A 27,680-nucleotide genomic window follows, 5' to 3' on the forward strand; every position below is an offset into this window, starting at 1 on the left:
GCAATTACATCAAGAAGTTACAGTTCATTTACAGTTTTTTTCTGGTCCAGAGCAATTTACTAATCAGGGGTCATTTTTATAATGAGTAGTGTTAACTAGCATATATATATATATATATATATATATATATATATATATTTAAAACACATGTATACATGTACATGTAACCTGACAACATGACAAAGGGCATCAGTCCATTAGTACTGTAGCCCACCAGGCTCCTCCATCCATGGGATTTTCCAGGCAAGAATACTGGAGTGGGTTGCCATTTCCTTCTCCAGGGGATTTTCCCGACCCAGGAATCAAACCCAGGTCACCCGCATTGTGGGCAGACGCTTTAACCTCTGAGCCAGCAGGGAAGCCCTATACACATATATAACATATGTATACATGTACATGTAACCTGACAACATGACAAAGGGCATTAGTCCATTAGTAAGTATTCTTTAAGCTGTCTGTGATGGCCTATGAAGTTATGGTGGTTTCAGTTCAGTTCAGTTGCTCAGTTGTGTCTGATTTTTGTGACCCCATGGACTGTAGCATGCCAGGCTTCCCTGTCCAGCACCAACTCCTGGATGGTGAGTTGCTCAAACTATGTCCATCGAGTCGGTGATGCCATCCAACCATCACATCATCTGTTGTCCCCTTCTCCTGCTGCCTTCAATCTTGCGCAGCATCAAGGTCTTTTCTAATCAGTCAGTTCTTTGCATCTGGTGGCCAAAGAATTGGAGCTTCAACTTCAGCATCAGTCCTTCCAGTGAATATTTAGGACTGTTTTCCTTTAGGATCGCCTGATTTGATCTCCTGCCAGTAGAAAGTTTTGCTTTCTAGAGGAATTATTGAGAGAGGAAACCTGGAAGGATGAAAACAATGGCCACTCTCAAATCTTAAATTTTTTTCTTCAAGGTAACCTCCTACAGCAGAGTTGAAGCTGACTAATCTGGATCACAGGCTTCATGAGAGTTGTGGTCAGGGGTGAAGCTAGGGGATATAAGTTTTAATCTAAGCTTTTTTCAAGTTAGTTGAATAGAAGTCATCAGTTCAGTTCAGTTCAGTCACCCAGTCATGTCCAACTCTTTGCGACCCCATGGACAGCAGCACACCAGACCTCCCTGTCCTTCATCAACTCCAAGACTTTACTCAAACTCATGTCCATTGAGTTGGTAATGCCATCCAACCATCTCATTCTCTGTCATCCCCTTTTCCTGCCCTCAATCTTTCCCAGCATCAGGGTCTTAAATGAGTCAGTTCTTTGCATCAGGTGGCCAAAGTATTGGAGTTTCATCTTCAGCATCAGTCCTTCCAGTGAATAGTCAGGATTGATTTCCTTTAGATGGATTGGTTGGATCTCCTTGCAGTCCAAGGGACTCTCCAGAGTCTTCTCCAACACCACAGTTCAAAGGCATTAATTCTTTGGTGCTCAGCTTTCTTTATAGTCCAACTCTCACATCCATACATGACAACTGGAAAAAGAAGTCCATAATCTTATGAATCTTAGAAGCCATATAATCTTTTAAATAAACATTTTCCAAGATAAAACAATAATATGTTTTTAAATGTCCATAGTTGTCAATGCTGTGTGTTTCTGTCTGTAGTAACAGGTGATCTGTGTTTATTCTTGTTTCCTCTTACTGCATCTTCTCAGGCTTTAATATGATATTATGCTTCTTCTCCCTCTTCTACTACCAACATCTCCCCTCATATTTCTTCTCAAACTTCAAACTTTACCTTTTATTTCACCTTCTATGGAAAATCATGTTGAGGTATCCTAGTAGAGCTAATGTCTTGCCTTAGAGTGAAGTGAAGTGTTAGTCACTCAATTGTGTCCAACTCTTTGCAACTCTGCAACTCCGTAGTAGCTTGGCAGGCTCCTCTGTCATGGAATTTTCCAGGCAAGAATACTGGAGTGAATAGCCATTCCCTTCCCCAGGGGATCCTCCCAATCCAAGGATAGAGCCCAGGTCTCCTGCATTCCAGGCAGATTCCTTACCATCTGAGCCATGCCTCAAAATTTGATACCAATTATATTCAATTTACCCAATCTCTGACATATGCCTAACAGATTTATATTTGCTAGACCACAAGAATATCTTTGCAATATTTTAAGTGTTCTTTTTTAAAAAAATTCAGTACTTTGTTCATAGTGGCTAGAATTTAAAGATTGCTTGACCAAAAGTGGGTAAAAGATAGGGAAAAAAAGAATCTGTGAAGTCCTAATTTGGTTCTTCCTTAATTCAGGGGCCTCTCTCAATTCCATACAATATCTCAAATCTTGTTCTTTTTTTTTTTTTTTTCTGTTGAAAATGTATTATTGGCTCTAATGTATATGTCTCACCTCATCACTTTATTCTTGTCGTTTCCAGTCCTTCCCAGCAGTAGATATTAAGAAATTCCACATATAAATTCAATTCTGCTATGTTCCAGAGTCAGGGCAGGAGGTATATCCAAAACCTGAGCCTCCCTAGCTGGAAAATTGCAATGTTTGTCTTGCTATATTTAGAACCTATAATTCACATGCCAGCACTGAATGCTGCCTGAACCTTCAGTCCTACTAATTTTCTCAGCTTTTGTGTTCTTTCTTCCCTATAGGACAAGGACTCTCCTGAGCCTGGTGCCCCTATCCAGACCTGCAGTTCACCTCACTCTTGTTAGCCCCATTTGTTCTGGGCTTTTCTTCTTCCAGATTTGCATTGCTTGGCTGACATTTTGGGAGCTTCTGTTGAAGCAGTCTCACTTTGCCCTATCCTCAGTTCTTGCAGCTGAAGTCCATATATGTTTCATTCAAGAAACATCGGCTTATATGTATTGTCTTGTTTTGAAGGCAAAGTAAAAATAATAGAAAACAAAAAACACTTTTAAATATATTTTTAAAATCAAAGATAATATTATTAAACTGTAGCAAAATACTAAAATAATGTGCTAGTTATTATAACTTACCAGCTATTAAGTGTAATAATTATTTTGTATTTCTTTAATTTTAATGGTTAAGAGTGGTAAAAGAAAAGCTAGTAATTATATAAACCTGAAAATATAAATTATCTTTTAGCATAGAAAATTCAAGCTACTTCTTAGGTTTTGAGAGTCTTAAGAACTTTAATTCAATAAAACATCTATCTAGAAACAAACAAAAAAGCTGTAACCTTTAAAATAAATTTCTGATTATTTTAGTGTCAATCTGTGTGTCTGAAACTTTTAATTACCTGGATGAAATATACATAGCTGTTTAGTTTTTCACAAGGTTAAATGTGAGTAGAGTATTTTATTTCCAGAGGAATACTGTTCACTCACATAACCAACATATGACTTCAAATTTCAAAATATTCTTAAACTTTTTTTAAACAAGTATTGGCTGTATGTACACACACACACACACACACACACACACACACACACTCACACTAAATAAACTTTGATAAGCTACAGTTTTTCCAGTAGTCATGTATGGATGTAAGTTGAATCATAAAGAAGACTGAGTGCTGAAGAACTGATGCTTTTTAACTGTGATATTAGTGAAGATTCTTGAGAGTCCCTTGGACTACAAGGAGAGCAAACCAGTCAATCCTAAAGGAAATCAACCTGAATATTCATTGGAAGGACTGATGCTGAAGCTGAAACTCCAATACTTTGGCCACCTGATGCTGGGAAAGATTGAAGGGAGGAGGAGAAGGGGACAATAGAGGACAAGATGGCTGGATGGCATCACTGACTCAATGGACACTAGTTTGAGCCAGCTCCAGGAGTTGGTAAAGGACAGTGAAGCCTAGTGTGCTGCAGCCCATGGGATTGTAAAGAATTGGACACAACTTAGCAACTGAACAACAACAACAAACTTTGATGGAACAAAAATGATCAAGACAAAGATGTGGATGGAAGGAATACTTTGCAGATCAATACATTTCCTGTCCTGAATACAACCATTTCCCAGACCAATGTGGACTCATACAAAGTATTTTATGAATTTAACTACGTGAATATAGCAAAGATGGTGTAGGTACTGGACACAACTAGTCTATTCTCTGGTTCAGATAGATTTAAAATGATGATATATTTTATGGTAACAGTTTTTATTTCAATTAATGTGAGAGATAGTTTCAAGTAACAACTGCTGTTGTGCCAAAAGAAGAAGCTTTGTTTAGTGCTATCAAGCTATGGTAGATATTGATAAGAATATGAATTTTCCTACTGATTTAATTAAAAATGTTTCTCGTACATACTTGAAATTTTCTGAGCATTAATCTTTAACATTATTGCAATAAAAAGAAGAAAGAAAGGAAAAAAGACAGAAAGAGTAGTTAACTATATAGGATGATTGGATGAATTATCTTGATCTTGGTCATCGTTACACAATGCATACATATATCAAATAATCATGATGAACATTTTAAATATATGCAGTTATACTTAAATAATTATTCCACAATGAAGTTAAAATGTGTTTCTCTTATAGATGCCTGAGTAAAGGGCCTTTAATTTCCTTTCTTGTTAGGTAGAACTGATGGTTGTAATTCTGTACATATGAGCTAAACTCATTAGCCTTTGAAATTAATTTCTTCTTTAATGTTCTTTGGGAAATGTTTCTTGAGACACTGATTCCAGTGGGCTATTTGTGCCCACAGTAGCAGTTACTTTTGCAATTCTAAGGTTCAGTAGAGCTGTAGGCTCATATGAAAATTTCACCATTATTGGATGATGATTTATTTTTCTTTCTTTGGAATCTGAAGGATTGACCTCATTATGATACACAACAGTCCAATATAATGAGTCTTTTATATTTTGCCAGTGCCCTAACTGTTTCACATATGGCTCAGTAAAACAATATATATAGCAAATGGAAACAGCTATTTTTGCAAAGCAATCATCTGTCCCAAGCAATCTCTCTTATTAATAAGAGTGAATTTAGGACAGGGTGTCAAGATTTTAATCCATTTCCACTTTGAAAGGTCCTTTAAACATGAAACCCTTATTATCAGTATACCTGAAACTGATAGAATGCAAGGTTTTATCCAAAATAGCAGCTATCCAAGTTATATAGATTTTGTGAAAATCACACCATTAATCAGGAATGTTGATGATCAGCTAACACATAGTGCAATTGCCCTTGACATCTGTTTCAAAGTTGCCATTTAAATTGATTGATGAGGACATATCCTGAGGAAAAAAGTTGTAAAGCTGTTCAGGAGGATTAAAGACAAAAATATGTTTTAGAAAGTTCTAAGAAGTGCTTGAATAGAAAATAACTGATGATTTGATTTGAACATAATTTTCTATAAATTTGTACTGTCTCAGTAAATTCAGCAATATGAAACTAAATAAATTACAGTAATTCATATCATAGACTATTATGACACATTCACTTTGAATTATGCACAGTAAAGAAGTGATTTGGTTCATTAAAATTAAGCTCTGTGGGAAAAAAAGAACAAAAATATAATAGCGCCAATAATGATTCTACTGCAAATAGTAGCATAAGTAAAACCAGGAAGAAACAACTATTAAAACCCATCAGATTTAATAACACATCACTATGTAAAAGTATATTTGAAACAAAATTTTCAGTTACTTTGGAAAAATATGTCCCACAAGGGAAATATTAAGTACTAGTATATGATTAATTGCAACCATAATATATTTATCTATAGTTTGATTTGAGTAAAATATTAAGGCATCTAGCTTTATAGTTTATCTTTGAAGCATTTTATACCCATTTCATATACAATTTTACACATTTCATACACATTATTAGTCTTCTCTACTTTTATCTCCAAGGTACATTCATTTTAGGAATGTTTCTTAGTATGGCAGGTGATTTTAAATGGTGAAAAATCCACACCTTGTCTCTAACCTGTTCACCATTTTGGTATTGGAGATTATGGAGGTCAAGACTCCAAGATATCAGAAAAGATGTCTTACATCAGTAAATATTCCTTTGACTTCAATGACTTAAGATTAATTTCTGCTGATAGCATTCAGAGTATTATTACATTTTCTGTTACTGTAGAATGAAAAAGCTTTAACTCAGCTTAGAGAGTTGTGAAGTACCAGTGGCAGGTGGGGTCATGGGTCCTTGTCTGAAATAACATCATAAAGTTAGTTTCATATGCCATTCCAACAGAAGACAATCCCAGGTCAAATTAATCTTCAGAGTAAAGCTTTATCTGGATTAGTTTATGTAAACTCATTTAGAAAATAAAAAAAATAAATATTAACACTAGTATAAATATGCATACACAGAGGATAGGATATTATTATTTGCAATGTTGGGTACTTCAGAATTTAAATCTTAGATTAAATTGGCTTGGCCCTTTGGTTATCAGATCTCATTATTTCTCCAATACTATAAACTTTTTTCTACTAAAAGTGCTTTGAAGAGTATTTAGAGCTTATAATTGTGGAGAGGCCTGAGGGGGAGAGGTTACTTTTCTTTGTGGTTGTAGAGAGATTATGCATTAATGGAAATTCTTGTTTCTCTTTGTAAAAAAAAAAAAAAAAAAAAAACTTCTTTAACATTAAAACAAAAATTTTTTGAACACATAATGAATTGTTTCTGAATTACATATTTGAAATTACTTAACATTCAAATTTTGCAATAAGGAGCTGATGATCTGAGCCACAGTCTGCTCTAGGTCTTATTTTTGCTGACTGTATAGAACTTTTCCATCTTCAGCAACAAAGAATATAATCAATCTGATTGCAGTATTGATCATCTGGTGATGTCTATGTGTAGAGTTGTCTCTTGTGTTGTTGGAAAATGGTGTTTGTTATGACCAGTGTGTTCTCTTGACAACTCTGTTAACCTTTTCCCTGTTTCATTTTGTACTCCAAGGCCAAACTTGCCTGTTATTCTAGGTAGCTCTCGACTTCATACTTGTGCAATTCAATCCCCTATAATGAAAAGGACATCTTTTTGGTGTTAGTTCTATAAGGTCTTCTAGATCTTCATGGAACCATTCAACTTCAGCTTCTTTGGCATTAGTGATTGGGGCATAGTCTTGGATTACTCGTACGTTGAATGGTTGGCCTTCAAAATGAACCAAGATCATTTTGTCATTTTGGAGACTGCACCCAAGTACTACATTTTGGACTCTTTTGTTGAAAATGAGGGCTACTCCATTTCTTCTGAGTGATTCTTGCCCATAGTAGTAGATATAAGGGTCATCTGAATTAAATTTGCCAATTCCTGTCCATTTTAGTTCACTGATTCCTAAGATGTCTATATTCACTCTTGCCATCTCCTGCTTGACCAAATCCAATCTACATTTATTAATGCACCTAATATTCTAGGCCATTTGGGTGTGACCTAAATCAAATACAGTAGAGGTGATAAGTGGATTCAAGGGATTAGATCTGGTAGACTTTGTCTACCAGTTTATGTCTATCTGGTAGACATAGTCCTGAAGAACTATGGACAGAGGTTTGCAACATTGTGCAGGAGGAAGTGACCAAAAACATCCCAAAGAAAAAGAAATGCAGAAGGCAAAGTGGTTGTCTGAGGAGGCTTTACAAACAGCTGAGGAAAGAAGAGGAGTAAAAGGCAAGGGAGAAAGGGAAAGATATACCCAATTAAATACAGAGTTCCAGAGAATAACAAGGAGAGATAGAAAGGCCTTCTTAAACAAACAATACAAAGTAGAGGAAAATAATAGAATGGGAAAGACTAGAGATCTCTTCAAGAAAATTGGAGATATCAAGGGAATAGCTCATGTAAGGATGGGCACAATAAAGGACAGAAATAGTAAGGACTTAATAGAAACAGAAGACATTAAGAACAGATGACAAGAATACACAGAAGAACTATAGATGTTTTTCTATAGACCAAAAAGGTCTTCATCATGGGGATAACCATGATGGTCACTCACCTGTAGTAAGATAGCCTGCAGTGTGAAGTCAAGTGGGCCTTAGGAAGCATTGCTGTGAACAAAACTAGAAGAAATGATGGAATTTCAGCTGAGCTATTTCAAGCCCGTAAGATGATGCTGTAAAAGTGCTGCACTCAATATGTCAGCAAATTTGTAAAGCTCAGCCATGGCCACAGGACTGGAAAAGGTCAGTTTTCATTCCAATTCCAAAGAAGGACAGTACCAAAAAATGCTCAAACTACTGCTCAATTGTGTTCATTTCCCATACTAATAGGGTGATGCTCAAAATTCTTCAAGTTAGGCTTCAGCAGTACATTAACCTAGAACTCCCAGCTGTACAAGCTATATTTAGAAAAGGCAGAGGAACCAGAGATCAAATTGCCGAGATACTCTGGATCATACAAAAAGCAAGGGAATTCCAGAGAAACATCTATTTCTGCTTTATTAACAACACTTAAGTCCTTGACTGTAAGGATAACAACAAACTATGGAAAATTGTTAAAGGGATGGGAATTCCAGACCATTTTACTTGTCTTCTGAGAAACTTGTGTATGGGTCAAGAAGCAACAGTTAGAACATTACATGGAACAATAGACTGGTTCAAAACTGGGAGAAAAATATGTCGACTACATATTGTCACCATGCTTATTTACCTTATATGCAAAGTACATCATGTGAAATGCTGGGTTGGATGACACACAAACTGGAATCAAGACTTCTAGGAGAAACATCAAGAACCTCAGATATGCAGATGATACCACTTTAATGGCAGAAAGTGAAGAGGAAATAGAGCCTCTTGATGAGGTTGAAAGAGGATAGTGAAAAAGCTGGCTTAAAACAGCATTATAAATACTAAGAACATGGGATCTGGTCCCATCATTTTATGGCAAATAGATGGTGAAAAAGTGGAAGCAGTGACAGATTTTATTTTCTTGGGCACCAAATTTACTGTGGATGGTGACTGCAGTCATGAAATTAAAAGATGCTTGCTCCTTGGAAGAAAAGTTATGACAAACTTAAACAGCATATTAAAAAACAGAGGTATCACTTTGCCAACAAAGGTCTGTAGAGTCAAAGCTATGGTTTTTCCAGTAGTTATGTATGGATGTGAGAGCTAGACCATAAAGAAGGCTGAGTGCTGAAGAACTGATGCTTTCATATTGTACTGGAGAAGACTCTTGAATCTCTTGGACTACAAGGTGATCAAACTAGTCAGTTCTAAGGGAAATCAACTCTGAATATTCATTGGAAGACCTAATGCTGAAGCTGAAGCTCCAATAGTTTGGCCACCTGATGTGAAGAGGCAGCTCATTGGAAAAGACCCTGATGCTGTGAAGGGTTGAAGGCAAAAGGAGAAGGTGGCAGAGGATGAGATAGTTAGATAACACCCTTGACTCAATGGACATGAGTTTGAGCAAACTCTGGGAGATAGTGAAGGACAGGGAAGACTGGTAGGCTGTAGTTCATGAAGTAGTAAGGAGTCAGACACTGAATTAGCAACTGAATAGCAACAAAAACAATAATTGGATGTTGATAGCATTGGTCTATTTTTCTGGCTTTTGTACTGCTCTTTGAAAAATATGATGCATTCTGATTCTTGATTTTTTGTTTGTGTCTCTTCTAATCTTTCTTCTAAACCTTTGGAAACTGCTAGGAGCATCCTATCCAGAATGTTCTGAAATTGAAAATATGCAGTTATATTATTTTATCCATTATGGGTGCATTAATCAATCTCTCTACCATGAAAACAAATACTTCTCAGTCTTGTGTTCTTCTTTGTTTGAAGTTTACTTTTCTCATTTATGATCTCTTTCTTTTTGGAATTTATATTATTCAAATCAACTGGGCTGTTGTCTAATTTTATTATCTTTCCCACTATACACCTATTATACTTTGTATTATTTTGGGGGAATCTTTCATGAGTGTATTTCTAAAATTCCTTTTGATTTTTTGAAATCTCTGCAGTTGAAGTTTTAACTGTTGATTTTTTTCCCTGAGTTCCTTTTAATAGTGAAGTGTTTTCTCCTTCATTTTAAATGTTTTGATTTAGTTCTTGATTTTTCACCATTACTGACTTTAGGATGAAGATCATCCTTTTCTTTTTCTCTCCTCTCCTCTTCCTTCTCCTGCTTCTTCTCCTCTTCTTCTTCCTCTCCCGCTGCATTATCATCATCAGAACTCTGCCTTATAAGAAATGCATTGCTGCTATCACCTGTCTTCCTCTTTTTGTGGATTTATTTCCTTAACATTTTTTACTGTTGCTTTATTGAATTGTAGAGAGAGTAAAAGTATTTATTTGCCATATATATCTAGACAAATGCTCTGCTGCATTTTCACAATTAAAATATTCTGAGTTTGTAGTAGTTATATTAATCTATACTATATTGTTTTAAAAATATCCCCAGGACAGCTTTTCCCATATTTTAGCCTTTCTGTTTTGCTTTGTTTTCTTTAGAAGCATTCTAAATATTTGCAGAGTACAAAAGAAGTTTCTATTAAATGAGCATATTTGATCCCTTGGAGGTGAATATTTCATTTTGAAATAATATTTACAGTATTCCAATTTGTGTGTGTCACTGTATGGAGGTCCATTACACTTATATGCATCGCATAAATCCTTGGTTAGCCCATTTAAGAATGTTTACTAAGCACTCTTGTCTTTTCCAATACTTTGGCCAACTGATGCAAAGAGCTGACTCATTGGAAAAGGTCCTGATGCTGGGCAAGACTGAAGGCAGGAGGAGAAGGGGATGACAGGGGATGAGATAGTTGGATGGCATCACTGACTCAATGGACATGAGTTTGAGCAAGCTCTGGGAGTTCGTGATGGACAGGAAAGCCTGGCATGCTGCAGTCCATGGGGTCACAAAGAATCAGACATGACTGAGCGACTGAACAAACTTCTCTGTTCTAGGTTCTCTGCTGGATTCTGGGCAATAGAAAGATGAACCATTACAGTTTCCTTCCCCTAAGGAACTCCAAAATAAGGAGAGAATTCTAAGGATAATCTCTGTGTTGAACAAGTGACAATCTGAAGAAGGTTAATTACTGTATCTTCTGTCATATGTTCATCGGCCTGGAGTTTTTACTTGGGGTTCAGTTCTTCATGTATTACAAATAAGTTGTGGCTTCATTATATGTATGCCTCTGCAATGTTGCTGTTGGATGTGGTCATGTCCTAGACAGAGTTCATGTCAGCTGTCTTAAAGGTCAAATTTGATTCATGATGCCATACAACATAGGGATAAATTACACACATGAAGAAGACAGTCTGCTTAGACTTGAATCCTATGTGGTTGTAAGCAAATCCCCTAAGCCCCATGGTGCCTCAGTTTGTTCCTCAGTATGTAAAGTGGTTATGATGATAGCACTTACTTCATAGAGTTATTGTAAAGATTACAAGAATTAATATATTAAGAGAACTTAAAAAATGCTTAGCAATAGGAAACACTGTCCAAATTATGGGCTGAATTGTACCTCCTCAGAATTTGTGGGTTGAATCCCTAAACTTCAATGTGACCATTTTTGAAAACAAGGATCTTAAGGAGGTAATTAAGGTTAAATGAGGTTGTGAGAGTAGGAGCCTAATCCAGGGGGCCTAGTGTCCTTACAAGAAAAAGAAGAGACAACAAATATTTCTTTCCTTCTGTGCATTCCCAGAGAAAGACCATGTGAGAAATAACAAGGTGTCTGTCTAAAAATGAAGAAGGGCCCTCCCAGAAACCAATTTTGATGGTGCCTTGTTATTTGACGTATCAGCCTCCTGAACTCCAAGGAAATAAGTTCTATGTTAAGCCACCCAGTTTGTGATATTTTGTTATGGCAGCCTACCCAGATGAATACAGCTATCATCACCTATTTAATGCCTTCCAATATATTTTTTGCTTAATGCAAATCATCTGCACTATGTGTGGCAATGGTCCTTAAGTAACCCTGGTCCTTTCTCATCCTCATCAATGATAGGATTTACTTAGGGCCTTTGGCTAGAGTTTGGGTATCCAAAGAGTTACTGAACATTGTCTTAATTCTTTTCTGTGTAATATACAAGTGAGTGGTCAACTTAACAATTGTAGGGAGTTTTCTCCTAGGCTCAAAAGCTGTTCAAGGAGGAATTAAGACTTTAACTAAACCTCCAAGCTATGGTAGAAATACAGAAGAAAAGACTCTTTTTTTTTTTTTTTTTTTTAAGAAAAGACTCTTATGGCAGTGGAAATTAAGTGAGGAAATCCCAAGAGTTGGAAATGCTGGGCTCCCTTCTATCAATATGGTCTTCGAAGTTAAAATGAAAGTTGCTCAGTTGTGTCCATCTGTTTTCAACCCCATGGACTGTGTAGCTCACCATGCTCCTCTGTCCGTGGAATTCTCCAGCAAGAATACTGGAGTGGGTTGCCACGCTCTTCTCCAGGGGATCTTCCCCACCCAGGGTTTGAACTCATGTTTCCTGCATTACAGGCAGATTCTTTTTTTTTTTTTTTTTTTTTAGTTGGAGCCTAATTACTTTACAGGCAGACTGTCTGAGCCCCCAGGGAAGCAAGTCACTTATCCTTGTTTATCTTCAGGTTCTCATCTGTGAAGAGGGTGGAAGCAATAGTGCTTGATGAGTTGTCTGTGTTTAAATTTAAAACAATTGTCAAATAGTATTTGTAAACATGATTCAAAGATACTTGTCTTTGTTTAGAGAAAAATGAATACAGGAAAACAGGAAAAATGTTATGGGAAAATGTTGGAGATTAACATTATGTCCAAATTTCAAAAGCTTTAAAATATTCATTCTAGAGGCACTGAAGAGACACTGAAAGTTGTTAAGCATGGGCACCATATTGTTTTAGGAAAATTATTCTGTAATCTCAGAGCAGAATGTCTTGAAATAATGACAATATATTCAAATTAACAATGTTTTACAATATTCTAGGAGAGAGAATAATTTGAGGGTAATGATTCTAGGAATATAAAAGAAGACAGAACTACCACTGGAAAAGTAATGTCAGGTTGGATAGCTAAATATACGAGTGAAGAAGCAGATATGATTATAGTATTTTGAGCCTATTAGCCTATTGAGGCAAATGGCAGATAAACTGTGTTGCAGAGACACATATTCTATTTTTGCTTAGAATAATTTTTGAGTGTTTGCAAGTCTATGCATGTGTATGTGTGTGTGTGTGTGTGTGTGTGTGTGTGTGTGTGTGTATAAAATTTACCAAGTGGGGATATTAATACTTTAGTTAAAGCCATGAAACAGAATGAAAACACCCAAGAGGGAACATATGCCTCCTGATTATAATGACATCTACTTGACCACAGAAAACAGACTTTTAGGTCATTACTGTCTAAGATGACAGAAATATACATTTTTATTTTGTTGCTTAAGCATTTAAGCAACACAAATCATTTAAGCACAAAGAAAAATTCAAGTCCAGCAGCTGGGGTCAGTAAAACTAAAAAGCCTAAAATGTCTAGGTTTAAATCTTGAAATTTAACTGAACACTCGATTATGTTAATAGAGTAAGATATATTTGTTAGTCATATGTGATTTTTTTTTAATAGCAAGCCACCATCAAATCCAAACTCTGAGAATGATCCATGTTATTCTTCAGCATGTTCTAGGAAAATTGCAAAGAAACCTAGGGGATTGGGCTAGCAAAGACTTTCACTTACTACTTTAGAATAACTGTGATTTTCTTCTATTGTCTTGTGTAGTGGCTTTCTGACATTTTTCTCTTTGAAATTTATAACCTAGGTCTTACTGAAATGATAGATTTTAGATGAGTCAAGACCCAAAATTAGCTGAAAAGGGCAGACTAAATGAAACTTTTCATCAGTTATGATTGGAAAAGTTTCCCACTGAGCTCTCCACCTTCAAAAAATCTTAATTGATACAAATTTGTGTTCCAAATGTAAGATGGATCTAAAAAGTTTAATACATATTCAGTCTACAAGAAAACATTGATTTTTATTAAGAGTGCATCCTTAGATTTTCTGCATTATGGCATAAGCTGTAACATGTGTAAAGTTGTTTTTATTGTTTATAGTTTAGTTGTTTTAAAGTAGTCTCCTAAGACAAATACACCTATAAAGACCTTACTGTTATGACAGCTTTAAAAAGCAATGATGTAAAGTAATTAGCCTCCAACTAATAAAAATAAATGAAAAAAAAATAAAACAAAATTAAAAAAAAAAAGAAAAAATAAAACCTAGATTTAAAAAAATAAAAAAGAAAAAACTGTTAACTCAAACATTTATTCTTACATAAAATGTAGAAAGCATAATCTTTTCTAAAACTTATATCAATAAGTCTCACAGTTTTTCATCATTCTCTACTTAATTTTTATATGGTTGGATTTTTTTGTCAGAATTTTCTGTCACTCAGATAATATGTGGAAGGGAATATTATCTCAATCTCACTGAAGTTTAATAGGATATGTTTCTGTCACACCAGTAGAGATAGACTACAAAATAAGGACTTTGGGAGCTAATTACAACCAACATTTATCAAGAGTCTACAACCTTAGGCTCTGAGTTCAGGCAGATTAAAGCATTCAACTATCATGAAAACAGCAGGTGCTATTAAAATCTTTGCTGTATGGATAAGGAAATCCAGTGTTACTGTTAAAGTCAATAATTCTCAAACTTTGGTATGTATCACAATTATCATGAGAACTATTAAAGAACATGAAGTCTAGGCTTCTAGAAATAGATAAAGGTCTGGCCTTTGTATTCTTACCAAGTTCTCCAGGTGCTTCTGAATGCTGCCAAATTCAGACAACCACTAAGTCTCACCTAATATAACAAATGGCAGAACTGATATTTAAATCCTAGGTGACTAGATTCTAATAATTTCTGCTTTTAACCAACATGCTATCAATCTCTAACTATATTTACTCCTTTTTCCAAATTACAACATCTATATAGTTTCTGAAAAACAAATATCTAGATGATCTCCTTTGAATATAATGAACCAATGATCTTTCATATAATATAGGTTTTTCATTACTCTAATATGAAGAAGAGTACTATTGATATTAGATACAAATATAACATATATATTATATTTTGGTGAATTGTCACTACAGTTTTTCTAGTAGGAACAGAATAAAGGTATTGCAGAAGTCATTTCTACATCAGAACTGTGGCTAAAACTGATGAACTCTGAGATACCTGCATATTAGTGGGTCTAGAGACCTGGGAGACATCTCCACAGCTTATAACACAATAAAAAGAATTTTTTAATGATGTGCTGGCCTTTTGCACTGAGCATTCAAATCTTTGCACTATAGCATATAAAATAAAGCTAAACATTAGAATTTATGATTTAACACAGAAACCGTCTACTTTGTAGCTCTTGTTAGAAATCTGTTTTTAAAATTAATTTCTATTGGAGTATGGCTGCTTTACAGTGTTGTGTTAGTTTCTACTATGCAGCCAAGTGAATCAGATATATATATATATATACATATATATATATATATATATATATATATATCCTCTCTTTTTTGGATTTTCTTCCCATTTAGGTCACCACAGAACATTGAGTACAGAGTTCCCTTAGCTGTACAAATAGGTTCTCATTAGTTATCTATTTTGTACATAAATAGTGTACATATTGATATATCTGATGGATGGCATCACCAATTCAATGGATATAAACTTGGGTGAACTCTGGGAGATGGTGAGGGACAGGGAGGCCTGGTGTGCTGCAGTCCATGGGGTGGCAAAGAGTTGTACACGACCTAGTGACTGAACAACAAGTGTATATACATCAATTCCAATCCTCCAATTCATCCCACCCCTTCTTCCTGTCCTTGGTATCCGTACATTTGTTTTCTACAACTATGTCTCTCTTTCTGTTTTGCAAATAAGTTCATTATACCATTTTTTTTTTAGATTCCACTGTGTGTTAATACATGATATTTGTTTTCTCTTTCTGACTTCCTTCACTCTGTATGACACTCTCTAGGTCCATCCACATCTCTGCAAATGACCCAATTTTTTTCCTTTTGAAAGTAACATAATGGAGCAATAACTATGAAATTTACATCATTTCCCCATGAGAAACACTGACAACCACTACAGGTGCAATTAAAGTTTTGCTTTTTGACCCACAAAGATCTCTCCCTACCCCCTACCCCCTGTCCCAGGTTTGGAGGAGAAAATGATTTTCAGACAGTTTGGAGGGAAGATTCTGAAAAAGTTCGACATACGTTCATGGACATATGACTCTAACACCCCCTGCTGGTGACTGCTGGGATTAAAGCGTGTGCAATGCTCACCTCAAAATTCAATTGCTGGAGCCATTTCATTTCACTGGTGAGACAGAACAATAAAGTGGCCTCAACTTGTCTCATCTGACCTTTAGACCACAGGTTTTCTTTGAAACTCTAAATTTTCAGCTTTCATTGGCTTACTGATCATTTTTATAACCCGTTGGTAATTCATTCATTCTTTTTTTCTTTCTTTCAACAAATATTTATTGAGTGCCCACTCTGGCTGGAGATTCTAGTTGACTAATATAGGAGTGAATCAAACCGAGCTCCTTCCCTCATGTGCTTACATACGGTGTTGTTGACAAAGACAGAGACAGAGATGAAGATAGATAGAGAGAGAGAAGACAAAGGTAATCATAGTTAAATCAGGTGGTGATAAGTATTATGGGGAATGGAAAAAGAAACAAGAGAGCAGAAAAAGCAAATGCCTATTTTTTCAGGCATATCTGTATTTTGTGTTTTTTCTTCCCATTCTTTGGAAGAATGCACTAACCATAAGCAAAAAGGAGACAATATCTGTTTCATAACACAGATGCTATTTAAGAAAATGCACAACTACATCTACATAACTTTGCCTTTAGCAGAAGACATCAAAGTTCTCCCACGGCAATGAGAGTAATAATAAGTCCCAAGCAGAAGTCAGAGCACAAAAGGGAGACAAGGGGAGGCAACCTACAGGTGAGGAGTAAAATGGGAGGCATATCTGCCTGTGGAGATGCAAGGCATGCCTTTAGAAAAACTTTGCATTGAAAATAAGCACATTAATCCTTACCTTCACATCTGACGCTGTTGTTGAGACCAAGCTCTTTTTATTTATTTCTTTTTAAAAAATCAGAATTGTTTGTTACAAAGCAAGTGGAACAGAGTGCTGTAACAATGATACAAGGTCACAGCTGTTTGCACATTAATTTCAAAATCTGAAAGCATATATTACAATATCATTCTTAACATGAACACATCTACACAATGGGGAGATCTGGCTTTCAGCTTTGTCCCTGTTTCTGGCCCCTGTCCTAAGACCACCCAGGTGGGGCTATGGCCCCACCCTAACCATGGCTGCTGGTCAGAGAGAGATTATTTGTATGGAGTTCACATGAGTCAACTATCAAAGCAACATAATGAATAATTTCTGTTTCCAGAAATTATTGGAGAGGCTTAAATGGAGAGAAGCAGAGGAATGAAAGCAATCAATGTCCTCACTGTGTCTTCCTGTTTATAATGGATTCTTATTTTCTGACCAAATTTATTTCTACTGATCAATGCTGTTTGATGAATTCAACTAATTTTTCTTTCTTGGTTCAATATCTATATCCAGGATCTATACACACTCAAGAAAAGCCACACATTTTTTACAGCACTGGGAATATGACAAATTCATATGGTCCTCAAATTAGCCTGGAAATGATCTCTAGAATAGCCTGGAAAATTATCACCATGTTTCTAGTCCATTCTATCTCTTATTTTTAACCTTGGCTTTTCTCTTTAACTGACAACCCCATCAGACCTTATCACAGTCTTTCTCTGAGGAGAATAGGTACCTTCTCATTTCAGGCAGAAATAGAGGCCACCTGGTTGATATTCTCTAATCTTGGTGATGCCTGAATCACCTATAAATGTGTCAGTGTCTGTTGGGTTTTTCCTTATCCCTTCCTCCTTCAGTGGCAGACGTCTCAGCCTAGTTGTTCCTGTATGACCCTTTTGCCAGTCTTCCCATATCTCCTGAGTTCCCAATATCTGTTGAGTTCTATTGACTTCCCCAGTATTTCTTAGTTTCCCAAAACTCCACAAATTCTTAGTGAACTCCCTCTTAGTAGGCAGAGGGAATGGAAGACTGGGTGGATGAATGTATCCTTCATGAATGTATCATCCATACACTGAGTCCTCCATTCCTTCTGTCTATTGTCTTTCTGAGGCCCTGTGCAGTAGGGTAAGTCAATGGACTTTGAGGTTAGGGGGAAGTGTTCCTGGACAAGTTGCAAACTTTCTCTCAAACTCAGTGTCCTCATCTGTCATGTAGATATCAGGATACCTTTCCACTGGGGTTTTGTAAGAATTAAATGATATAATATGCACAGCACTTGGATCTTAGTAAGTATTAAAAGGAACAGATGGCTTCTATTATTGCTTGTCTTACTTCTACTGTAGTATACTACCAATTTTTGCAACAGCCCTTGTCAAATAAAAAAATAAATGCTTATATATATTTCTATTTTATCATTACAAAATATTATAGGCAGGGAAGATTTAGAAATGGATTTAGAGTAATAAAATTGCCTTCCCAAGGTCATGACCCAGATAACCATGATGGTGTGATCACTCACCTAGAATCTGACATCCTGGAATGTGAAGTCAAGTGGGCCTTAGGGAGCATCACTACAAACAAAGCTAGTAGAGGTGTTGGAATTCCAGTTGAGCTATTTCAATTCCTGAAAGATGATGCTGTGAAAGTGCTGCACTCAGTATGCCAGCAAATTTGGGAAATTCAGCAGTGGCCACAGGACTGGAAAAGGTCAGTTTTCATTCCAATCCCAAAGAAAGACAATGCTAAAGAATGCTCAAACTACCACACAATTGCACCCATCTCATACACTATTAAAATAATGATCAAAATTCTCCAAGCCATGCTTCAACAGTACGTGAATTATGAATTTCCAGTTCAAGCTGGTTTTAGAAAAGGCAGAGGGACCAGAGATCAAATTGCCAACATCCATTGGATCATCAAGAGAGCAAAAGAGTTCCATAAAACCATCTATTTCTGCTTTATTGACTATGCCAAAGCCTTTGACTGTGTGGATTGCAACAAATTGTGGAAAATTCTTTAAGAGATGGGAGTATCAGACCACTTGACCTGCCTCCTGAGAAATCTGTATGCAGGTAAAGAAGCAACAGATAGAACTGGACATGGAACAGCAAATGGGTTTCAAATTGGGAAAGGAGTACATCAAGGGTGTATATTGTCACCCTGCTTATTTAACTTATATGCAGAGTACATCATGAGAAACGCTGGGCTGCAAGAAGCACAACCTGGAATCAAGATTGCCAGGAGAAATATCAATAACCTCAGATATGCAGATGACACCTCCCTTATGGCAGAAAGCAAAGAAGAACTAAAGAGCCTCTTGATGAAAGTGAAAGAGGAGAGTGAAAAAAGTTGGCTCAAAATGCAACATTCAGAAACTTAAAATCATGGCATTTGGTACATCTCTTCATGGCAAATAGATAGAGAAACAGTGAGGGACTTTATATTTTTGGGGTCCAAAATTACTGCAGATGGTGACTGCAGCATTGAAATTAAAACACGCTTGCTCCTTGGAAGAAAAGCTATGAGCAACCTAGACAGTATATTGAAAAGCAGAAACATTACTTGGACTATAAAGAAAGCTGAGCACTGAAGAATTGATGCTTTTGAAGTGTGGTGTTGGAGAAGACTCTTGAGAGTCCCTTGGACTGCAAGGAGATCCAACCAGTCCATCCTAATGGAAATCAGTCCTGAATATTCATTGGAAGGACTGATGTTGAAGCTGAAACTCCAATAATTTGGCCACCTGATGAGAAGAACCAACTCACTGGAAAAGACCATGATTCTGGGAAAGATTGAAGACAGGAGGAGAAGGGGACAGCAGAAGATGAGACAGGTGGATGATATCACTGACTCAATGAACATGAGTTTGAGGAGGCTCCGAGTGTTGGTAATGAACAGGGAAGCCTGGCGTGCTGCAGTCCATGGCATCACAAAGATTTGGATGCAACTGAGTGACTGAACTGAAGGTCACAGAAATAGGTGGTGGTGACGCTGGGACTCAAAATTAGATTGTCTGAATCCTAGTTCAGTGTTTATGTGCACTTACATTTTCTGCCTTTCTTTATATCTGATTCTTTTGGGGAGTATGGTATCGTCTGTGAATTTTGGACTTGTTTGAACTTAGGAACTAATGAGCACCTATAGTTATAAAATAAAGCTTGTATCTCTCCATGCAGATATTATTTGTGTTTTTCTTTGTTTTGTGGGTTACTTACAAGTTTGATGTTCTTTATGTGTGCAAAGTGGAATAGGCATTAATTACATTACCTGAAGCAAAGACTGAGGCCCTGTGAGGTTAAGAAAATTACAATAGGTTTTACATGACTCTTTGTGAACAAAACTCCAAAGGAGTTTGGAGTTTCATTACGGTAAAATCCATAACAAACACTTATTACAATATAATACATAACATGTACAAAAAATACATAACACATGACTTACCATCTATTTGAATTTACAAGTGAAAAACATCCAAAGAAAAGGAAAGAAACAGGTGGGGTTTTTTCTTCTGTGATTTTTTTTTTCTTTTTAATCTTATAGATATGAAGCTTAGGAGAAATTTTGAGAAGTCAATCACTTCAGTTTGCTGTTTTCAAAAGTATATTTAGGTCACCTGAATTTCAAATACTTTACAGCTTATATAAACAACTTATATCAGTATGAAATAACTTTATGGGAATGGTTTCTTTATTCCATTTGGGGACTAATAGCTTTATTTTTTTAACTATTAGAATAAAACCTGAACTGAATGAATACAAATAAATATAAATAAAAACTGAATGAAGAATCAGAAGTGCATGAGAAGGTGCTGGTATAAATTTAAACACAGAAAACAGGATTCTTATAGGAATTGTGAGAACCAAGGTACTTATTCCCCTAGCTGCTGTCAGAGTTGGAATTGTTATGTCTGAGGAAAGCTGCCTCATTTAATATTATACCTGCTTCCAGGGATAGCCCTCATCCAGTGGTCAATAAATAAGATTGTATAAAGGTCTGGCTTTCTTGCCCCAATTCAAAATGACTAGGAAAGGTGTCAAAGAGAAACAGCAACAGGCACTCATTAAAGGTAGCAAGACAGATTTTATTCAGATTATCGCTTTAGAGGATATTAAGTCCAGTATAAATGAAGTTCAATTTCAGCTAAGATAAAGGTAATTGAGATTTTTAAAGGTAAAACAGGGAGTGAATAAAAAAGAGCTAGAGGAAGTGAAAAAAGTGGAACAAAAAAGTTAATGGGGATCTGAAAGAAAGTGTTAGTTGCTTAGTCATGCATGACTCTTTGTGACCTCATGGACCATAGCCCACGAGGCTCCTCAGTCCATGGGATTTCCCAGGCAAGTATACTGGAGTGGGTTGCCATTTCCTTCTCCAGGGGCTCTTCCTGACCCATGAATTGAACTCAGGCATGTGAGCCACCAAGGAAGTCCAAGGGGATCTACTGGGAAATAAAAATTTAAAAGAAGTGGCAAGTAGAACATTGCTCAAAATGGTATGGGCATTTGAGTAAGGACAATGTGCATTTTGTGCCTTGTTGACACTGCATTTTCTTTAGCAAAGACTCAGTACAGGTGTTAAAAACAGCTTTAGTGATATGGCCTAGTGCAAGTAGAAGCCAGTCAAAAGCTTTGAGCAACATTTGTGCTATGTGAGAGGTTACAGTTTTCAGTATTCCTTTTCAGGATAACTGGACATCCACTGAGACTGCAGTGGAGCATGACTCTGCACAATTTGGCCTCCACTCATTCTCTCTCATCCATAGGTATTAATCCCAAGATCTCTAATGAACATCTGACATGCTAGTCTTCATCTGAAACTACTTCTGGGGTGTGGGGACAGGAAGAGATTCCAGCCTCTAACAATGCGCTTTTCATAATAGTAGTCAAATAGGAATTGGCAACCCATTCCAGTATGCTTGCCTGAAAAATTCCATGAACAGAGAAACCTGGCCATGGGGTTTCAAAGAGTTGGATACAACTGAGTATGAACACACGTATGCTAGGCGGTTCAAAAATTTGAAAGAGATATTTCTTTACTCTCTCCAGACTCATCTTCCTGTATATGCCAAACGTTACTATAGGCTTAGGATTAATAGTGCCTGCAATGTGGGAGACATGAGTTCGATCCCTGGGTTGGGAAGAGCCCCTGGAGAAGGGAAAGGCTACCCACTCTGGTATTCTGGCCTGGAGAATTCCATGGATTCTATAGTCCATGGGGCTGCAAAGAGTCGGACACGACTAAGTGACATTCACTTTCACTTTCATAGGGTTGTGGTATTTCATTTTAGTTACAAAAATATGGTTAATTTTGGCTAACACTTTCTACACATTCTACATTTGAAGTTTTTGGACTTTACTATAATGATCGATTCTATTCCTGAATAACTAAAGTGGATCAATGGTTCAAAGGTAGTTTACTAAATCAGAAATACAAAGAGAGGCATTGTAACATAAACGCTGCAACTCAACATTTAAATACAAATCTATTACATTTTAAGTGCAGAATTAATTGGATGTTCACTGCAAATAAATCTGGCATGATACTTCTAAACAAGCAGTCAAAATAAGTGCTGACAAGAAGAACTGCATATTTGAAAATGATTTTATTGGACCATTGATCCATCTACCTCTATTGGAACATTGTTTGTGTTGGAAATTTGTCAAATAACATCATGAAATCATTGAAGCTATCACATAATTTTCAAACAAAAGGCACAGTGATCTCTCTAGTCCACCAAATCAGTTGTTCTATAAGGAAAAGTGCAAAACATTCTTTTCTTAGGTGAAAATTGATGAATTTAGTTTCAAAACAGAGACAGATACAAAGTTTGAGTCCTTGAATAAGAATTATACAATTTACCGCTCCCCCCCCCAAATTAAACAAAGTTATGGATAAACTTTAGCTTCAGAAAGAATGTAACAGAATCAATAGTTAACATTTATTTTTTTAAAATGGCACTGATGGACATGGGCTTCCCAGGTGGCATTAGTGGTAAAGAACCTGCCTGCCAGTGTAAGAGACTAAAAAGATGCGGCTTTGATCCTTGGGTTGGGAAGCTCCTCTGGAGAAGGGCACAGTAACCCAATCCAGTATTCTTGCCCAGAGAATCCCACAGACAGAGAAGGCTGGCAGGCTCCCGTCCATAGTATTGCAGAGTCAGACACCGCTGAAGCACCTTAGCACACATGCATACACTGATGGATATCAACTTATATTAAAGCATTGACTATTAAAAAGTAATTACTCTCTCAGATAGATAGCCTAATGGTGGGACAAATTCTTAATATACAGAGAAGGAATGAGTTCCTGGCAGATATGTGAGACACATGAGAGATGTGTTCTATGAGATCTATTTTCTTTATTACATAACACCCATGCTATAGAAGATGGCATTTTTAACTTTGGTAATAATTACTTTGTAAACTTTGATGAAGCCTGGAAAATGTTTGCTGGCATTAACACTAAAAAAAAGCACCATTTATATGGAAGCAGCAAGGATGGCCAAAGCTACCAGAAGTTAGCTATATACACAACACAAGTGTGCTTCAGTTCAGTTCAGTTTAGCCCCTCAGTCGTGTCTGACTCTGCGACCCCATGAATCGCAGCATGCCAGGCCTCCCTGTCCATCACCAACTCCTGGAGTTTACTCAAACTCATGTCCATTGAGTTGGTGATGCCTTCCAGCCATCTCATCCTCTGTCGTCCCCTTCTCCTCCTGCCCCCAATCCCCTTAGTATTCAATAAAACACTTCCCTGTGTTATTTCTATGTTGAAGGAAAAAGTAAATGTTATGAAATGAATGTGATAAAATTTTAGCCATGCAATAGATAATTTCACCATTTTGGGAAAAAAAGGAATAAGCAACAATCTTATATGAAGTTTTATTTTATTTTTTCCTATTCAGAAGTAAGCACATTGAAAATTATTTGTAATTTTTTTCTATCATCCAAATTTTTAAAAAGAGATTCTTTGAACACATATGCCCCTTTGGGCATCACTCCATTTCCCTGCAATCCAATTATAGTAGAACTCTTCAAATAATATTTTACACTTTCCTCTCTCTGCTTTCTTATCTCCTGTTCTTTCTACAGCCCACTCCAATAACGTTTCCATTTAAACTCTGTGAAACTACTTTTGTCATTTTGTCAAATGACAGACTGTCTTCTATCTCAGCAAGTTCAAGAATAAAATTTTCAGATATCTCATCAAAATTGTCCCAATTTATAATTTTATGAACATAAATGATTTATATATAATTATGTATATATTACATATAATTTTAAATATATATAATTTATTCAGTTCAGTTCAGCTCTTTGCTCAGTGGTGTCCGACTCTTTGCGACCCCATGAATTACAGGCTGCATCACCAACTCCCGGAGTTTACTCAAACTCATGTCCATCGAGTTGGTGATGCCATCCAGCCCTCTCATCCTCTGTCGTCCCCTTCTCCTCCTGCCCCCAGTGCCTCCCAGCATCAGGGTCTTTTACAATGAGTCAACTCTTTGCATGAGGTGGCCAAAGTATTGGAGTTTCAGCTTCAGCATCAGTCCTTATAATGAACACTCAGGATTCATTTCCATTAGGATGGACTGGTTGGATCTCCTTGCAGTCCAAGGGACTCTCAAGAGTCTTCTCCAACACTACAGTTCAAAAACATCAATTATTTGGCACTCAGCTTTCTTTATAGTCCAACTCTCACATCTATACATGACCACTGGAAAAACCATAGCCTTTAGATGGACCTTTGTTGGCAAAGTAATGTCTCTGCTTTATAGTATGCTATCTAGTTTTGTCATAACTTTCCTTCCAAGGAGTAAGCGTCTTTTAATTTCATGGCTGTACTCAGCATATGCAGTGATTTTGGAGCCCCCCAAAATGAAATCAGCCACTGTTTCCACTGTTTCCCCATCTATTTCCCATGAAGTGATGGAACCAGATGCCATGATCTTAGTTTTCTGAATGTTGAGCTTTAAGCCAACTTTTTCACTCCCCTCTTTCACTTTCATCAAGAGGCTTTTTAGTTCCTCTTCACTTTCTGCCATAAGGGTGGTGTCATCTGCATATCTGAGGTTATTGATACTTCTCCCGGCAATCTTGATTCCAGCTTGTGCTTCTTCCAGCTTAGCATTTCTCATAATATACTCTGCACACAAGTTAGTAAGCAGGTGACAATATGTAAACTTGATGTACTCCTTTTCCTATTTGGAACCAGTGTGTTGTTCCATGTCCAGTTCTAACTGTTGCTTCCTGACCTGCATATAGGTTTCTCAAGAGGCAGGTGGTCTGGTATTCCCAACTCTTTGAGAATTTTCCACACTTTATTATGATCCACAGAATCAAAGGCTTTGGAATACTCAATAAAGCAGAAATAGATGTTTTCCTGGAAATCTCTTGCTTTTTTGATGATCCAGCAGATGTGGACAATTTGATCTCTAGTTCCTCTGCCTTTCCTAAAACCAGTTTGAACAATCTGGAAGTTCTCGGTTCACGTATTGCTGAAGCCTGGCTTGGAGAATTTTGATCATTACTTTACTAGTGTGTGAGATGAGTGCAATTGTGCAATAGTTTGAGCATTCTTTGTGATTGCCTTTCTTTGGGATTGGAATTAAAACTGATCATCTCCAGTCCTGTGGCCACTGCTGAGTTTTCCAAATTTGATGGCATATTGAATGCAGCACTTTCACAGCATCATCTTTTAGGAGTTGAAACAGCTCAACTGGAATTTCAACACCTCCAACACCTTTGTTCGTAGTGATGCTTTCTAAGGCCCACTTGACTTCACATTCCAGAATGTCTGGCTCTAGGTGAGTGATCACATCATCGTGATTATCTGGGTCATGAAGATCTTTTTTGTACAGTTCCTCTGTGTATTCTTGCCACCTTTTCTTAATATCTTCTGCTTCTGTTAGGTCCATACTATTTCTGTCCTTTATCAAACCCATCTTTGCATGAAATGTTCCCTTGGTATCTCCAATTTTCTTGAAGCGATCTCTAGTCTTTCCCATTCTGTTGTTTTCCTCTATTTCTTTGCATTGATCACTGAGGAAGGCTTTCTTATCTCTCCTGGCTATTCTTTGGAACTCTGCATTCAAATAGGAATATCTTTCCCTTTCTCCTTTGCTTTTTGCTTCTTTTCTTTTCACAGCTGTTTGTAAGGCCTCCTCAGACAATCATTTTGCCTTTTTGCATTTCTTTTCCATGGGGATGGTCTTGATCCCTGTCTCCTGTACAATGTCATGAACCTCCATCCATAGTTCATCAGGCACTCTGTCTATCAGATCTAGTCCCTTAAATCTATTTCTCACTTCCACTGTATAGTCATAAGGATTTGATTTAGGTCATACCTGAATGGTCTAGTGGTTTTTCCTACTTTCTTCAATTTCAGTCTGAATTTGGCAATAAGGAATTCATGATCTGAGCCACAGTCAGCTCCCAGTTTTGTTTTTGCTGACTGTATGCAGCTTCTCCCTCTTTGGCTGCAAAGAATATAATTAATCTGATTTCGGTGTTGACCATCTGGTGATGTCCATGTGTAGAGTCTTCTCTTGCATTGTTGGAAGAGGGTGTTTGCTATGACCTGTGCATTGTCTTGGCAAAACTCTACTAACCTTTGCCCTGCTTCATTCCATACTCCAAGGACAAATTTGCCTGTTACTCCAGGTGTTTCTTGACTTCCTACTTTTGCATTCCAGTCCCCTATAATGAAAAGGACATCTTTTTGTGTGTGTTAGTTCTAGAAGGTCTTGCATGTCTTCATAAAACTGTTCAACTTCAGCTTCTTCAGCGTTACTGGTTGGGGCATAGGCTTGCATTACCATGATATTGAATGGTTTGCCTGGGAAGCAAACAGAGATCATTCTGTTGTTTTTGAGATTGCATCCGAGTACTGAATTTCAGACTCTTTTGTTGACCATGATGGCTACTCCATTTCTTCTAAGGGATTCCTGCCCACAGTAGTACATATAATGATCATCTGAGTTAAATTTACCCATTCCAGTCCATCTTAGTTCGCTGATTCCTAGAATGTCGACATTCAGTATTGCCATCTCCAATTTGCCTTGATTCATGGACCTAACATTTCAGGTTCCTATGCAATATTGCTCTTTATAGCAACGGACCTTGCTTCTATCATCAGTCCCATCCACAACTGGATATTGTTTTTGCTTTGGCTCCATGCCTTTATTCTTTCTGAAGTTATTTCTTCACTGATCTCCAGTAGCATATCGGGCACCTACAGACCTGGGGGGGTTCCTCTTTCAGTATCCTATCATTTTGCCTTTTCATACTATTCATATAATTTATTAGGCTGGTGCAAAAGTAATTGTGATTTTTGCATTTTGAAATTTGCTGTTTGATATTGGAGTGTATGGAGAAGGCAATGGCACCCCACTCCAGTACTCTTGCCTGGAAAATCCCATGAATGGAGGGGCTGGTAGGCTGCAGTCCATATGGTCTCTAAAAGTTGGATACGACTGAGCGACTTCACTTTCACTTTTCACTTTCATGCATTGGAGAAGGAAATGGCAACCCACTCCAGTGTTCTTGCCTGGAGAATCCCAGGGGCGGGGGAGACTGGTGGGCTGATGTCTATGGGGTCACAAAGAGTCGAACATGACTGAAGCGACTTAGCAGGAGCAGCAGCAGCATTGGAATGTATTTTTTACTTAATTTATTTTAATTGGAGAGTAATTACTTTATAATATTATCTGGATATGTTCTTGTATGGTGATTATAGTTGTTCATATTCAGTCACTAAGTCATG

This window comes from Odocoileus virginianus, chromosome 4 (genome assembly GCF_023699985.2).
Source record: "Odocoileus virginianus isolate 20LAN1187 ecotype Illinois chromosome 4, Ovbor_1.2, whole genome shotgun sequence".
Taxonomy (NCBI): domain Eukaryota; kingdom Metazoa; phylum Chordata; class Mammalia; order Artiodactyla; family Cervidae; genus Odocoileus; species Odocoileus virginianus.